Here is a 12065-nt window from a genome sequence, read left to right on the forward strand (position 1 = left end):
TAGGCAATGCTTTTGATAGTTATTATTGAATAAGTTAATAATTGTGTACTCAATAATCTGGATCTACAAATCGCATTATTGCATAGGTTAGCGAGAGAGTGACATTTTTATACATAATGAAAATGTTCTCTGTAGAAAAGTTTATAGGTTAAAGAGAAATTTTACATTATTATCTCATTTATCTTGCTAGAAACTGTGAAGAATAGAATGTTTTTTCTCAATTTTAAAGGTGAAATAATTATTTCAGAATAATTTCAGAATTTATCGAAGGTAAAAAGACAATATCTATACCTGTATCAATATCTATGTGTATATAATTTTTTTATATATATGTATATATACATTCACTTTTCACTTTCAGCAAGCAAGCTTGTGTCATCTGCATATCACAAGTTGTTAATGAGTCTTCCTCCAATGCTGATGCCCCGTTCTTCTTCATCCAGTTCAGCTTCTCAGATTATTTGCTCAGCATGCAGGTCGAATAAGTACGGTAAAAGGATACAACCCTGACACACACCTTTCCTGATTTTAAACCATGCACTATTCCCTTGCTCTATTTAAATGACTGCCTCTTGGCCTATGTACAGGTTCCTCCTGAGCACAATTAAGTGTTCTGGAATTCCCATTCTTCCCAATGTTATCCATACTTTGCTATGATCCATGCAGTTGAGTGTCTTTGCATAGTCAATAAAACACAGGAAAGTATCTTTCTGGTATTCTCTGCTTTCAGCCAAGATCCACTGACATCAGCAACAATATCCATCGTTCCTTGTCCTCTTCTGAATCAGGGTTGAATTTCTGGCAGTTTCCTAGCAATGTACTGCTGCAATCACTTTCGAATGTCAGTTTGTTGTACTGTTGTGGCTTGCATGTTGCTGTGATACTGAAAGTTTTTCCACGGGTATTTTAAATATCAGCAGGGTCACTCTTGGATGACAGTTTTCAGTGAAGCTTCCAGACTAAGACAGACTAGGAAGAAGGACCTGACAGTCTACATCTGAAAAAATTGGCCAGTGAAAACTTTATGAATAGCATTGGAACATTTTCTGATATAGTGCCACAAGATAAGCCCCTCAGGTTGGAAGGCACTCTAAATATGACTTGGGAAGAGTTGCCTCCTCGAAGGAGAGTTGACTTTAGCGATGTGGATGGAGTCAAGTTTCGAGACCTTCATTTGCTAATGTGGTACGACTCCAAATGAGAAGAAACAGCTGCAAACATCCATTAATAACAGGAACATGGAATGTATGAAGTATGACTCTAAGAAAATTGGAAGTTGTCAAAAATGAAATGGAATGCATCCAGATCGATATCCTAGACATTAGTGAACTGAAATGCACTGGTCCATATGGTCATATGGTCTACTGTGCCAGAAATGACAAATTGAAGAGGAATAGCTTAGCGTTCATCATCAAAAAGAACATTTCAAGACTTGAAATACAATACTGTCAGTGAAAGGATAATATCCATATGCTACAGGGAAGACTAGTTAATATGACTATTATTTAAATTTATGCACCAAAGATGAGGAAATTGAAAATTTTTACCAACTTCCACATTCTGAAATTGATCAAACATGCAACTGAGATACATTGATAATTACTGGTGACTGGAAGGCAAAAGTTGGAAACGACGGATTGATAGTTGGAAAATATGGCCTTGGTGATAGAAATGACACTGGAGATCACAAGATAGAATTCTGTAAGACCAAAGACTTTTTCACTGCAAATATCTTTTTTTCAACAACATAAACGGTGACTATACACACATGGACCTCACTGGATGGAAAACACAGGAACCAAATCAACTACATCTGTGGAAAGAGACAATGGAAAAGCTCAATAGATAGTGTAGTAGGCTGAGTTATAAAGGTGTCCTCCCCAAGATTCTTGTCTCCTTGTTATTTAATCACTAATGTCGGTACTGCTGTGAAGGGATATTGCGGATGTAATTAAAGTTCTAACTCAGTCAACCTTAATCTAAGCAAGGCCCAGTCAGGTGAGTCCTTTAAAAGCAGAGAGTTTTCTCCATTTGGGAGCAGAAGGGGAAGCCAGAGAGATTTGAAGCACAAGAATTTGACCAGCCATTGCTGGCTTGAAGAAGGAGGGGGTGCATAACTGGCAGGGAATGCAGGCAGCCTCTAGAAGATCAGAGAAGCCTCTGGCTGGCAGCCAGAAAGAAAATGGTGACCTCAGTCCAACACCCACAAGGGTTGGACTGCCCGTGGTAGCAGCTGTGCCGGCCAAGTTACCACTGGCTTCAGGTTCCTCCAAAGGATTTGTATTTAAGTTCTTTTTTTCTTAACCATCATTTTAGAGGCTCATTCTTCTCTCTCAATAAATGGTGGTAGGTACCACTTCCTACTTTAACAAAGTTATTGCTGTTGTCAATATGACAGTGGTTTCCTGAGTACCACTGTCCACACCATTGTATTAGACATTCTGATGCCATTCTGGATGAGGAGTAAGATGCCTGCTTTCAAACCACCTTTTTATGATGTACTAAGTATGGAAGGAAACCCTGGTGGCATAGTGGTTAAATGCTATGGCTGCTAACCAAAAGGTCAGCAGTTCGAATCTGCCAGGCGCTCCTTGGAAACTCTATGGGGCAGTTCTGCTCTGTCCTATAGGGTCGCTATGAGTCGGAATCGACTCGACGGCAGTGGGTTTGGTTTTGGGTTTGGTTAAGTATGGAAGGAGGAGCCTGGGTGGCACAAGCAGTTTGTGATAGGCTGCTAACCTAAAGGTTGGCTGTTTGAACCCACTCAGTGACTCCCTGGGGAACTGCTTCTGTATAGATTACAGCCAAGAAAACCCTATGGAGCTGTTCTACTCTAACACATGGAGTCGCCTTGAGTCTAGAGCCAACTCAACAGCAGTTATCAACAAGAAGTATGGAAGAATTACAACCTAAATAGATAACTATTATTTTGCCTGACACTCTTCTTTAGAATCTGATAGATCCTTTCATCCACTTTTGAGATTTCTTTACAAACAGCCCATATGTCTATTATGAGCTTATCTTTCACACATTTTTTTTTTTTTCTCCTTTTGGGACAGAGAGAGAAAAGGCAAGGGCTGGATTTGGGAAGATGCAAAACAGAATAAATTTTAATTATAAAAAAACAGGTAATACACAGAACTTGTTTTGCTATCTAATAAAAAAAAGACCTTCCCTCTCAACGATAAATTTGGCTGAGAGACAAGGACAAAATAATTACATATTCACCTCAGTCTTTCAATAAAAGCAGAAAGAGCTTTCCATTTCAAATTTGTTTTGTTTTGTACCACATGTGGGTTAATTAGATAAAACCATGTCATGTGCCAGATTCAATCAGCCTGAAAATAATCAGAAAACTGGGTTTGGCATTGTTTATGCTGCTTTGGCTCTGATAGACAAAAGCATAAAATGTAAATTGGCTCTAGAATATAACATGTGTGTACTGGTGCCAGCTTCTCTTTCATGGGATTATCTCTAGCTGGCGCCTGAGCAGCAGCTGCCACTCTGGGTGACCATTAGACAAATCTACGTGATGCATTGACCCATTTCCCACGATCAGACAGTGGACACCTCCATGAAGAGCTCTTATTTTTACTGCCTTTGACATAGGCCACAGCTAGCTTGCCAACAATTGGCAGCGAGTCAGCTGAAAATACATGTGGAAGTTAAAACATGAAAACACATTTTCATTTAGCTTTTCCCTTAGTGACTTCCTTTAGGTTTGTCTTGTTTTTTAATCTCCTGCAAGATTTGAAATAAAATCTAGAAACCACTCATCAGTTGTATTTCCTCATTGCAGGTAGTTCAGTGAAATATTATTAAAGGGGAACAAGTTAGAGCATTTCACTGTCTTCCTTCTTTAAGATGGTGTTATCAATTGAATTGTCTCCCCTAAAAAGAAATATGGAATTCCTAACCCCTGTACCTGTAAATAGGACCCTGTTTGGAAATAGGAGTTTTCTCTTGTTATGTTCATGAGGTCATACTCTGGTATGGTGGTAGAGTGAGCCCTAAACTTAATCCCTTCTGAGTAGTGTCTTTTAAAAAGTGCAGAACATAGGCACACACGGGGAGACAGACGCCATGTGAGAACCTGTCTAGCCTCCCTGGCAGACACCAGGACCTCAGAGAAAGGCTCACAGAAGAAATTGGCATAGTTGAGGCACTGATTTGGACATTTAAATAAATTTCTGTTCTTTAAAACCACTGACTTTGTGGTATTTTTTATTATGGCAGCATTAGGGAGCTAAGACATATAGAGTTCCAAGGGATGAACATTTTAGCAAATACTCAAGCAATCATAGACAAATAGTCATTTTAAAAACCTTATCATTGATGACAAAATCCCAGTTTTCCCTTCTCTTTGTGCTATGTAAATTGACATCAGTACATAGGGGAGTAAGATTACACATTGCTTTCCTTAGACTTTCTTTAAGAATATTAATAACCAAGACTGTGGGATGGGTGGTGGGCACTACCGTTGCCAGGTTTAAACCCCAGGTTCTGCTCGGTGCAACTTGTCTCAGCCAATAAAAGAGAGACTGAGGTGGGGGAGTAGAAAGGCACCTTTATTTTGTTGTACAAAGAAAGGAGCAGTCGAGGCTGCTACCACCAAGACTGGTCAGCAAGTGTGAGGGGGAAGATTACTTTTAAGGGGTTTACAAGTAGGAAGTTCATACACGTTACATCAGCAACATTCTTCATCATACTGTGCAGGTACGTAAAACTTTATGCGTCGCGTGTTCAGAAGATGGTGGTTAAACTCCATTCAGAGGTGAGGCAGGGAAATTACTACATATGAGGTATTTAATTAGCTAAAAGTTTATCCTGAGTGTCAACGTGACACCTAAACCAGTTTCTGCCAGTTTCCTCTAGTTTGGGGCAGCAGTTAAGGAGAGAGGAACCAGTATTTTAATGTAAAGTTATGGGGTCTCCCAAGCAAGCTGCTCTAGGCAGTGGAATTTTCTACAGTCTGGGGACCTCTGTCTTCACTATGAAAAAAACTCCTCTTGTTCAGGTCACCAGTGATCACCCAGGTGCCAAATGCAACGGGCACATTTTAGTCCTTATCTTACCTGATTTATCTGTGAGCACCTGGCATTCCTCACTATTTCATCCTGTCTAAAACTTCCTTTGTTTCCATGGCTCCACTCCCTCCTGGTTCTCCTTCTATCTAGCTAGCTTCTTATTTGAAGTTTCCTTCCCACCCCTTCCACCCCTGCCTACCCCCACCGTCACAGGGTCTAATCCTTACTCCCTTTCTTTTTCCCAGCTCAGTAGTTACCAATGGCAGAAATCTAAGAATCACCTGGGATTCTTTGTTTTCCTTATCCCTTCTATCGGATTAATCCCAAGTCTTCTTGATGCTATCTCTTTACCATCTAGTTCACCCCCTGGATCAGTTAGAACACTTCAGTTGCAAGTACAGAAAATCTAAATAAATCCTGGCTTAAAAATAAGATTACTGGTTTCCTCAAGTCAATGGCATGAAAAAAGGCAGGGGAAGGGATTTTTCTTGATTAAATGGGACTAATGAGACATGGGAGATCTGGTGGTGCAGTGGTTAAGTGGTACAGTTGCTAACCAAAAGGTTGGCAGTTTGAATCCACCAAGCCACTCCTTGGAAACCCTATGGGACAGTTCTACTCTATCCTTTAGGGTTGCTATGGGTTGGAATGGACTCGACAGCAATAGGTTTGGTTCAATGGGTTTAATGAGACATAACCATCAACAGCTATGTGTGGACTTCGTATTTTGATAAATAAACCATCTATTAAAAAGTTTTGTAAAATCAGGGAAATTTAAATATGAATTATTAGATAACACAGATGTTATTGATAGTTTTAGTTAGGTGTCACAATGGGGTGGCTATGTTAGAAAATACCCATATTTACCAAGGATGCATACATACTGAAATATTTAGGGTGAAATGACATGATGTCTGGATTTGCTTCAAAATACTTTAATAAAAAAAGGAAATAGATGACGCAATTGGGCAGAATCTTAACAATTGTTTAATCTCGGTTTTGGGGATGTGAGAGTTCATTATACTATTTCTAATTTTTAAAATGTTTACATTTTTAAATACAAAATTAAAGAAAAAATTAGAAGGACTTCAAGTGAAGTTCCATGTAGTGGTTAAACAGTATCATCGAGGATCCAGTTTTTTTTTTTTTTTTTTAAATCTTTTTGGGGCTTTCAGTGGCTGCTGCTTCTAATGGTAGGGGGTTATGTGTCCCAATTAGCTGCAACAGTCTCGTTACACCCATTTGATGGCGCTATCTTCCATTCTCAAATGTGACTTGGTTTTGGATGATAAATTAAATGATCATTCAACCCACTGCTGTCAAATGACTGTCAAACACAATATGGCTGTCATGTTTCTTTGTTTATATTCACTAAAGAGAGAAGATGCTTTCCCAGAAAAAAAAAAAAAAAAAAAGCACCCAGCAAACCTTTCCTCTAATCCCAAAGCCCTGGAAAGGTAACGAGCTCATCAGTGAAACACACACCATGGCCACAGTGATGAGATGTATTGGATGGTTTAGGTCAGTCAAGGCCCAATCTGGGAGTAGGAACCTGTTGGGATGGGCTACGAACTACTGAACGTGGGGAGGCGACCAGTAAAGGTCCACTATATATCTCCTAGGAGGCCTTATGGCACAACAGTTAAGTTCTCAGCTCCTAATCAAAAGGTTAGCGGTTCAAACCCACCCAGAAGCTCCACCTGGAAAACCTGTGGCAGTCTTACTCCATCACATGAGGTCGCTATGAGTCAAAATCGAAATGAGACATGACGAGACCTAACAACAACATATATCTCCTGAGGTCCCTGGGTGGTGTAAACAGTTTATACTCAGATACTAGCTAGAAGGATGGTGGTTTGAACCCATCCAATAGCACCGGTGAAGAAAGGTCTAATGACCTGCTTCCGTAAAGATTATAGCCTAGAAAATCCTTTGGAGCTTAACTCTACTGTGTAACACATTTTTTTTTTTTTAACACATAGGGTCACCATGAGTCAAAATCAACTCCACTGCAATGGGTTTGACTTTTGCTTATACATCACCTTACCATCCCCCCTGCCATTGCCCTAGTTTAGGCCTCAACCTCTCTATTCCAACTATTGCAAGAACCTTCTTGCTGGTCTCCCCTACTCAGTCTTAGCCCATCAATCCCAACTGTTATCAGCATGATCTTCTTAGCATGCACATCTGATCATGTCAGTACTACATTCCACATTTTTTTTATATCTTGCTTGCACCTATAAGATATAGTGTAAATGCCTTTTTATATAATGCTATTCAATATCTGAAATTTGTCTATCTACCTTTATCCATTTTCATCCTCTTCTTTATGCTTTAAGCTTTAGCAAAACCAAATTCCTTGTAGTACTGTTCATAGGCAATGCTTTCCCATATCTTGTTTCCCCAAGCCTGCCTCATTCTTATCAACCCAGCAAATTTGTCTTCATCTTCCTTATGTTCAGCATGAGTGCCAGCTTCTTTGACTCCTTCCCGCAGGCATTTCAGACCCCTTCTCCTTGGTGCCCACTGCATTTTGTTACAGAGTAGAGCCCTCTTTTATGATCAGACCAGGATAGTGGTTGATGAGTTAATTGAAAACCAACTAAATCTGGGAATCATAACAATAGCTATCTATACTTAAAATGTTTTTCTAATATCACATGTAAATTAGCATTTCTTAACCTTTCTTTAATTTTTACCCTTCCAAGGAAATTTTTTAGACTTCCCCCTCTAAATACATCCCCCACCCCATGTAAATTTAATACCAAAGTTTGAATTTTAATCAATATATACTGTATATTTATGTACTCTGTGACTCTGTCCACCACCCATCTGTCAGTTTGTCACACTGTGGTGGTTTGTGTGTTACCGTGATGCTGGAAGCTATGCCACTGGGATTTCAAATACCAGAAAGGGAACCCATGGTGGACAAATTTCAGCAGAGCTTCTAGACCAAGAAAGACTAAGAAGAAAGGCCTGAAGATCTACTTCTGAAAATCATCCAGTGAACACCTTATGGATCACAACAGAATATCGCCCAATGCAGTGCTGGAAGATGAGCCCTCTAGGTTGGAAGGTGTTCAAAATGCACAGTGGCCACAACAGTGGACTTGAGCATACCAATGATTGTAGAGATGGTGCAGGATCGGTTAAATGTTTTACTTCATTGTGCACGGGGTCAAAGGCAACTATCAACAAAGCAACGTGAACCTGTGGGCCAAGGCCCTTTATTTGCATGTGGGTCCTCTGATTCAGTTCTGCCTTGTATTCCATACTGATAATCCACCCTCTGTGGTTTCTAATTTAGGTTTATTTAAAATGAAGGGAAGGAGCTCTGGTGGCACAGTGGTTAAGTGCTCTCCGCTGCTAACTAAAAGATCAGCAGGTTCAAACTCACCCAGCAGCTCTACAGGAGAAAAGACCAGGCGATCTGCACCCATAAAGAAACTCTGTGGGGCACTTCTGCTCTGTCCTATAGGGTTGCTGTGAGTTGGAATGAACAGGACGGCACACAACAACAACAAAATGAAGAGGGGATGAGACATTTTTAAAGTAAACTGAGTGTAGACTCACATTCTATTTTTGTGATATTCTTCCCTTGCCCACATTAGATAGATTAAACCCCTCCCCCTCCCCACACACACACTTGGAGTTTATCACTGTGCCACCAGGGCTCCATTTTATCACTAAAAAAAACTAAGGAATGTTTAATCAAATTTTATAATTTCAAAGGCAAAACAACCGCTTAGGGATCAAACACAACTGCTCAGGAGGAAGCAGTGGAAACAAGAAGGAAATATACAGGGAAATAAATAGATGAAAGAGGCGAGGTAAATAAACAGTAACTAACACTTCAATAAAACTTACCACTTACCAAGAACTGTTCTAAGAGTTTAACATATATCGGCTCACTTAATCTTCTCAGAGCTATTATTACTCCCACTTTACTGATGAGGAAACTGAGGCACAAGAAATTTTTAAAACATTTTTACTGACATTTCTAAGATGTATTACCAACATCTTTCGTTCACAAAATCTATTGTGCATAATGTAATCTGTCTTTGAAGTAGTATAAAAAACCCCCAAACCAAAAAACCCTAAAACTCATAGTTTCATATCTATACAATGAAACCTGTGAGAGCCAGAACCTCATTGGGACTGCCTTGTTCTTTCCAGTTCCACGAGTTTTCCACCTTTGGCAGGGTGCAGTCTTACCACTTTTCTGTCACTCTCTATTAGCAGAAAATATTTGAGTTTCCATTCTCTGACAAGTTTCTGCCTTACCCAGGTTCTGGCTTTCACAGTTTTTACTGTATCAATGCCTATCTGTATTAGCTTTTTATTTCTGCCATAAAAAATTACCACAAGCTTAGTGCTTTAAACAGCACCCTTTATCAGCTCACAGTTCTGTAGGTCAGAATTCCAAGGGGCTCAGCAGGGTTCCATGCTCAGGGTATGACAAGAGTGAAATCAAGGTATAGGCTGGACTGGGCTCTTATCTGGAGGCTCTGGGAAAAAAAACACTTCCAAACTCATTTAGGTTGTAGGCAGAATTTAGTTCCTTGTGGGTGCAGGACTGAGGTCACCATTTTCTTCCTGGCTGCCAGCGAGAGGCTACTCTGAGCTTCTAGAAAAAAACCCCCCAAAAAAGGGTTTTTTTGAGGCTGCCTGAATTCCCTGCCAGGCATGTATGTGGCTCCTCCTTCAAGCCAGCAATGGCTGGTCAAATCCTTGTGTTTCAAATCTCTCTGGCTTCCCCTTCTGCTCCCAGCTGGAGAAAACTCTCTGCTTTTAAAGGACTCACCTGATTGGGCCATGCTTAGATTAAGGTCGACTGAATTAGAATCTTAATTACATCTGCAAAATTCCTTCAGGGCAGTATTGACATCAGTGTTTGACTGAATAACCAGGAGACAGGAATCTTGGGGAGGATATCTTTAGAATTCAGCCCGCTACCCCATTGAGGTCTAGTTGATTCCGACTCATAGTTACCCCATAGGACAGAGTAGAGCTACCCCATAGAGTTTCCGAGGAGTGGCTGGTGGATTTGAACTGCTGACCTTTTAGTTAACAGCTGAGCTCTTAACCACCGCCATTAGCCTACTACACTATTTACTAAATGGATCAACAGATAACTACATGGCTAGTTAGATATAGAAATAGATATGCAGGTCGTCCTTGACTTGTGACATGTTGGAGTTACAACGAACTACACGTAAAACCATCCGTTTTTTATGATTTGTGTATTTTTTTATGTATTAAAATATATTTGTAAGTTACTATGTTTCCAACCTCCAGAGACAAAGATCGGATTTATAGATACTGATGATAAAAGGCTGTAATAATGAAAACTAAAAATAAAATGAGGTGATTGACTTATGTTACTACCAAACTTTCCACCAAACCTCCACCAAACTTTGTCTGATGATCCCAGTTAACAGTGGCCACTCCCTCCCATATATACCAACAACACTGGTCATACTTCTTTTCAAAAGTGCATTGCACACATTGCTTCCATATCTTTTTTTTTTTTATATGATTCTTACAACTTCCCTGAGTTAGGATGCTGGGTGGAAGTTACTCCCCTTTTTTACAGATAAGGAGACGTTTGGAGGAGCTAATGGAAGTGCTCGAGGACAAAGCCTAAGAAATTGTGGAGCATACATCAGAGCTTAGATCTCTTCCATCCTCCTTGTCCTTACGCTGCTTACATTCATGTGGTGTGTGCATGTGCTCACTTTCTGGTATATATTATTACCACTCTATGTCAGTGTTACCTTCCCTACCAGGCTGTAAATTCCTCCAGGCCCTAACCCCTTAAAACCGAAAAAACAAACAAACAAACAAACAAACAAAAAAACCCATTGCCATAGAGTTGATTCTGACTCATAGCAACCCTATAGGACGGAGTAGAAATGCCCCATAGAGTTTCCAAGGAGAGCCTGGTGGATTCGAACTGCCAACCTTTTCGTTAGCAGCCAGCTGTAGCTCTTAACCGTTATGCCACCAGGGTTTCCCTAACCCGTTAGGCATGTTAAAAATATGAACTAAAAGGATCTAATAGAGGTGGCACAAACAGACATACACACATCTATGCTCATGGCAGAGCTATTCTCAAGAGCAAAAAGATGGAAACAACCCAACTGTCCACTAAAGGATGAGTGGATAAGTAAAATGTGGTACGTACATACAATGGAATACTACTCAGCTATAAAGAAGAATGAGATCCTGAAACACCTGGAGGACATTATGTTGAGCAAAATACATTAATCGGACAGAAAAACAAATATTGTATGTTCTTACTTTTATGACATTACATTAATAGGTAAACATACAGAAACTAATGCTCATTAGTGATGTGGGGGTGAGGAGAAGTACTCCATAGGTGGTAGTCACTTTCTGTTTATAGAAATGGGATAAGTGGCAATGAATATGGGTAAAGTTTGCACAGCATGACTGATGTAACTGATGTCAATAAGCTGTACACAGGGAAAAGGGATAAATGGGCAAATGCCAGGCTGTGTACGGTTTTGCAGCAATAATAACAAAAAACGGGGGCTACAGATATTAATACTAATTACACATAACCAATCAGCTCATGGGATTAGCTCTCTTGGTTTGGGGGCTTAGGGCCATGGTCTAGTGGGACAATCCAGTCAATTGGCATAGTATAGTTCTTAAAATACACGTTTTTTCCTCCCAATATGACGAGTAGTGTCTGTGGTCTTAAAAGCTTACTGGCAGCCCTCTAAAATACAACTATTGGTCTTTATTCATCTGGAATAAAAAAGAAAGAAGAAAATCCAAGAATCAGAGAAGGAACCAGAACATAGGACTAATTGTCTGCATGAGCCACTGCCTCCTCCACTCTGAGACCAGAAGAATTAGATGGTGCCTGGCTACCACTACTGAACATTCTGATCAGGAGCACAAAAGTGTGGGATAGAACTTCAGATTCTTAAAGAATCCAGACTTACTGGATCTGTTGAGGCTGGAGGAGTCCTCGAGACTATGGCCCTGAGTTGCTCTTCAAACCTT

The sequence above is a fragment of the Loxodonta africana genome, chromosome 17 (assembly GCF_030014295.1).
Source record: "Loxodonta africana isolate mLoxAfr1 chromosome 17, mLoxAfr1.hap2, whole genome shotgun sequence".
Classification (NCBI taxonomy): Eukaryota; Metazoa; Chordata; class Mammalia; order Proboscidea; family Elephantidae; genus Loxodonta; species Loxodonta africana.